The sequence below is a fragment of the Mus caroli genome, chromosome 17 (genome assembly GCF_900094665.2).
Source record: "Mus caroli chromosome 17, CAROLI_EIJ_v1.1, whole genome shotgun sequence".
NCBI lineage: Eukaryota > Metazoa > Chordata > Mammalia > Rodentia > Muridae > Mus > Mus caroli.
In genome coordinates, this window is record NC_034586.1 from 59,307,914 (window position 1) to 59,314,159 (window position 6,246).

The following is a 6,246-nucleotide window of genomic DNA, read 5'->3' on the forward strand; positions in this document are numbered from 1 at the left end:
TCTCTCTCTCTCTCTCTCTCTCTCTCTCTCTCTCTCTCTGCCTTTCTCTGTCTCTACTCCCCTCCCCATGCCCTGGATAAACTCTGTTCTATACTATACAGTCCATATGGCTGGTACCTTGGGGATAAGAGATGCCTAAGCATGGCCCCACAGAGGTACCCCCTTCCCCCACACCATACTGCGCCTTCACCAAACATATCTCTGGTCTCTCCTATCTTTATAAAACACAACCTCACCCTCTCTCTCTCCAGGAGAACTGCTGCCCAACATCCTTCAGAGGCAGGACTCTCTGTGAGGCCTCCTATGTGTCGGGCAGAGCAGGCTCTTCCCTCCGTCCATCTGTCCGTTCCTATCATTCTCTGCTCTCTCTATTTACCATTCTCTTCCCTGGCTGAGCTATAGCCTCCCCCTTGGTTGCAAAGTACTTTTCAGAGGATTAGTGAAGTAGAACCAACCCTACTGGGCTCAGAGTCCCAATCCCACCTTTACTGGGCTGTAAACCTTGCACATGTCCTTCATCCACTGCGCTCTCAATGTTCTAATCTGTAAAATGGGAATACAAACAACCTATCTGTTGTGCTTTTAGGAAACAGTTAAGGGAAGAATAACTGCTGAGAAGAGCTTGGTGGGGGACTGTCCCCTGCCCTGTACCACATTCTGTACCGTTTCTAAATCACTAATTGTACCTGAAACCACAAGGATTAGCACATGTTAAACTTTATTTAATGTCTCATGGTTCTATCGACATCATCTGCACTTTCACTGAAGGGGGGGGGAACTACATAAGTAAACATAGAAGTTCAGACACTATGAACATCTGTTTTGCCTCTTTCAAAGGCTAGCCCTGAGAATTATGAATATTAAAATAACTATATGTAGGCTGTCTCACTGGCCAGGATATATGGAGTACGATGAGAAGGTTTTCTCTAAAGTGAAGGTAAATATTAATGTGACTGCAATCTTGAGGGTACAGAAAATATTTCTATCCTTCTGAAAGGAAAGGGTTGCCAGCAAATGCGTGTGAGGGGTCTGCAGTTCTTGAAGGCTCTTTCCAGCCATGGGATGCAGTGGGAGGGGCCGAGATGAGGGGTCTGGGGCTCCAAGTCTGCACTTGCTGTTAGTGTGGGCCTCGGGCAGCACACATGCATGCCATCTGTGCGTGGCGGGTGGATGTGCCCAGTCTCCCTGTTTCACGGCCACGGAGGAAGGAACAACAGAGCTAATGCATGTGAAGACAATATTTGAGAGTTGAAGAAAACAGAAATGCATGCTGTGAATATTTCTGTGGCGTCCTATTTAAATCGGGAGTAGCCAAGCACGTGTGGGGGACAGCAATGGGAGCTATAATTGAGTCTGCTTATGTAAATGCGATGTTTTTCTTAAACTCTTTCCAAAAAATTCTAAAGGAAGTCATAAGACTAAAAGTCATTTTAAGGAACTTTTTTTTTTTTTTTCCTTTTTGGAGTAGAAAAGACTTTTCATTTTTGGAGCTCACAGAAAACTTAAAAAAAAAAAAGAAAAAGAAAAAAGAAAAGAAAAAGAAAAAAAGATTCAGTATTTAACACAGAGTACTAAGTTGCAAGGCAGGACACTTCACTTCCAGTTTCAGCCCTAGCAGATGCCAGGAGGCAGACAGATCACCTCCTGAAAACCAGTGTTATGTCTCCTCATAATTGTGTTAAATAACTTGTCTTGGAAGGGGCAACCAATTTGAACTTTAACCTTTGTTTAAGTTCTAAGCAGATATTGGGTTCAAAAAAACCTGAAAAACAAAACAAAACAGAACAAAACAAAACCCCAGAAGGCTCCTACACGTAAACACAATCATTCTTCAAAGAGACTTCATGCCAGTAGAGAAAAACAGCAATACAGATGACCAGGCATATGCAGGGCCTTCAGGACCAGGTTTCGATTATCTCCTAGAGTCCTAACCCACTCGACACGACATGGAACTAAAGCCAGGAGATGTCTGCAGCACTAAGAGCCTCAAGGAAACAAGGCAGAACGAGATAATCGAGAAACAGACAGGTGAGAAAAATCAACCTGATGGTAAATTGACAAGCTTGCTTAACTGGGGGGCGCAAGAGCCAAGGGCTGACCCCAGAGACCTCCAGGCACACCAGGAGACATCTCTGCCGCCTCCTTTAATCTATTCAATGACATGGCCCCACTGCATTTTTTAAAAAGTCGAACATCAACTTAAACTAACTTCTTTTGCCATTGTGTTTTAAATTCCAATTTCCCTCTCGTCTTCCTTTCCTCTGCACTAAATTATTAAAATCACCAACTGCTCAACAATTAAAAATATTTCAGAAAGTGGTGATGCCAAATTTGGATCGACTAAAGTGAAACCCGACAGAAGGGAGGATATTTTCAACATTTCCACGCTTTGATGCATTGTTTAAGGATATGACAATGTGGGATTAAGACTGATGGCTTGGTTTCCCACCATAAAACCAGCACACGTGTTTGCATGTTTGATGCCATTAGAGCTCTCATTCAGACCAGGAGGCTCCTGGGTGAATGACACTATCGTATCCACAACACAACGTGTTCTTTTTTCGTCTTGTATTACTTCCCTTTTGAAATATGTTCGATCTATGACATGATGATACAATCAATCAATCAATCAATCAATCAGTAGTTTTGTTTAGGGGACTTGGAATGAAGACAAGTTAAAGAAGATCTTGGCCCCATTTTAAAAAGAATTTTTAGAATTTTACTAAATGTTATAGAGTTACATATGTAGGTTTCCATCTAAGTCTGGCCTATATGTTACTTGTCAAGATCATCTAACTACACATCTACACAAAGGTGTACAGCCAGTTTCACCAGGAAGCAGGAATGTACTTTGCCACTGTATACAGAGCCACCTCACACACACTGGCTCTCTTTCTGGTGGGTGAGACACCCTGGGCAGGCTCTTCCCAAGCCTAGAGGTTATCCTGTGTCTGACTGCTCCTCTTCACCTGCCTTTATTCTACAGTATCTACTTCAGTTCCATTCAGTGCAACTGCTGGGGTCCAATAACCTTACTGAACTTTCATTGTTCGTAGTGCTAAAGATGCGAAGATCAATCGAGCTTGCTGTTTAAAAGTACATGGATTAATGACTCCTTTCTCGACGAGGTACTGTATGCAAGGAAGTAAGTGGACTGTGCTTCAAAAAGTTGGGAAGTGGGGCTAATTATTTGAATGCAAATAAACTGGGTTTTTTTTTTCTATGTAAGGAAATATTCAAAGTGATGCTAGCGGTTACAAGGTTGATCTAATGAAAGCTTATTTAATGCCTAATGTGACCCGAATCCTTTACAGCAGTGTAGAAAAGTGTAGTGCAGGAAAACCACCCTGTTGTACACATGGAACATTTCAGATATGAGCAATCCTGTACCAACTTTGAGCATGGAAAATACATTCAAACATTAGCTTGCTTGGCTACACAAAGCTTATTGGTCTTAATTTTTATATTAAGCAGTGAAGTGTGGTAAGATCAAGCAAGAAGCAACTGCCTAAGGGTACACAATTTAAGAAGGAGCAGGTCTAGGTTTGGGACTTAGGCTTCTGACCTCAAACCCTGGGGTCTTCCTCCTGGGATATTCCGAAACTGTTCCAGAATATCTCAGGGGTAATGCAGACGGTCATAGCAAGGCAGCAAATTTTACTTAAAGCTGTATCTAAAATGCTCTCAAAGATCTTTCTACTTTAAAAATATTCGCTTTATTCCTTGTGTCTCTGAAAGTGAGGGTGTTGTGGGCAGGATGTATGCTCCCTGAGGTAGCTTGTTTGGCTGCAGCGGGTGGGGGTGGGCAGGGAGTTGTTGGTTAAGTAAGTATATATATATTACCATATTGGTTAGTTCTTGACTCTGTTTCAATGGCCATTTTTAAAAGAATTCCTCTTCAACTCTTAGGTTAGGAACTCAACATACTGATTAATTAGAAATCTGAGATGCTGCGGAAAAACAAAGGAAAAGTCTGTAAAGACTGGTCCTGTTTGGTTTGTACCTGGGTCACCCGAGAGCTTTTTGTCTGTCTGTTGCATGGCTTAAGTGAAGGATTAAACATCCCAGGCCACTTATTAAGGCATTAGTTATGCAAGCCTTACATATTTTACCAAGCATGTTAAGCAAAAGCTTACATTCTCAAGAAAATTAGACCAAAGCAGGAATTTCTTTCTTTCCTAAGAGACCAAGCAAGGCTCTAGGAACTATTAACCATTAACAAATGAGTAGCATTTGGAAAAAAATGTTTAAGATTTAAATGCCTGGATATTCCAAATAGAGACATTTGTACGGCTATAGTTGCTAGGATGCGTGTCAGAAGTGGATCCACTGTGACCGGCTGCCTAAATGTAGTGTCTCTAGCTAATTTTGGACTCCTACATACATCCTCTGCATGAAGGCTTGCCCTTGTTCTTCTGCCTAGCTCCTTACGTCTTACACACACACACACACACACACACACACACACACACACACACTCAGGGGGCTTATCAGTGTGATCCACTACTTTTGCTTTGTTGGTAGAATATTGTACTTTGCCACACATTTCTAAGCTGCAAGCTTTTGTTAGCTCCCTTTGGAAATCTGTGATGGTGTGAAGCGAACTTCTGTCCCCACTCAAGGGAGTGCAAACATGGTTTAAGTTCTTGCTAAAAGACCTGGATCCTATCTTGAAAGATTGGATGCTCCAACCAGAAACTTCAACACGATTACTTATAGCCAGTCTGGTTTCAATGTGTGAAATGGATATAATGTTTCAGAGAGTGTAGTTGGCTCTCTGCTGCTTCCATTTTATGCCTTCCAGATAAGCCCTTGGTGTGGATTTTTTATATATATATAAGCACACAAAAAAGAAAACAACACAAGGTAAGTATACCTCAATACCAATAGTGATAAGCTGTGGGCAGGAAACTGAGAACAATTAGAGCTTCCTGTGAAAAGAGGGGACTTTAGAGGACTCCTCGTTTGAATTCTAGGTCAAGCTGTGTGGCTAAATATACTCACAGCCTTGGGTAAGCTGCCTCGTCCTTCTGGGCCTTTGTTCTTCTCTGTGCAGATGGAGTTAGTGATGTCTTCATTGGGTGGCTTAGGAAGTCCACGTGCTCAGCAGTGCTGTCTGTGTGTTAACTTTCTCTCCTTCTCTCTGGCCACCATTCTCTTTTCTCCTCCAAAAGCCTGAGGGTATGTGCACATGTCTAGATGTTTGTGTGTATGGGTGGAGAGAAGGCACACGTGACTAGAGCTTGTGTGTAGCTGTGGCTTTTAGATCACTGAACATTGAGCCCAGGGCTGGAGTTTCAAAAATGACATTTTTATGTTATTTGGCACGGGCCATTTTGAATATTTGAACAACTATTATATTTTTAATGTTTCCTATTAATATACACTTTTTTTGTTATAACGGGGGTTTTTGACCCCAACATATATAAAATAGACTTGTAATTAAAAGGGGAAGTATAAATGAATGACCATATGTCTGAAAACTATGTGAACAATGCTTTAAAATGCACCATTTTATATATCAAAAGAATTGAATTCTACATGATAGAAGTTAAAAAGAAATTACTTTCAAATGATGTGTTATAGAAAAAGAAATGGCAGCAAGTCTGACTTACTTACTTACTCTGGCTGACTGAGGAACACACTCAGGTTTTTAAAAATGGTTTTGTTAATATATACATTTTGCTCTCTGCATATGCCAAGAAGACCTAAGGCATCAGAGAATAAAATAGACCATGGTAGTAAGAATCCTCAAGTTGGTCTTAGTGATGTGGCCCTGCAGAATGTCTACAATGTAGCCCAAGCCAGGCTACTAGAACACAATATTCAGACACTAATATGTCGACAACCAAGCATATTTGAAATTAGTGTCCAAATTCAGTTTTCCTGGGTTCTTCAGTCAAGTATGCTATGATTTACCCTTTAGCAAGAAAGCATGAGCTATGTCAGAGAGGCCCTTCAAGGAGAGAGTTTTTCCTTATCTAAGCTATTTTCTTTATGGCAAGACCGTAATTATTTTCAAAATATTATTACTCAACTCATTTTATATTTACTTTAAGATATATTTCTTTTTTAAAAAAGAAATATTTATTTATTTTATGTATGTGAGTATGTTATCGCTCTCTTCAGACACACCAGAAGAGGGCATCGGATCCCATTACAGGTGATTGTGAACCACCATGTGGTTACTGGGAATTGAACTCAGGACCTCTGGAAGAGCAGTCAGTGCTCTTAACCACTGAACCA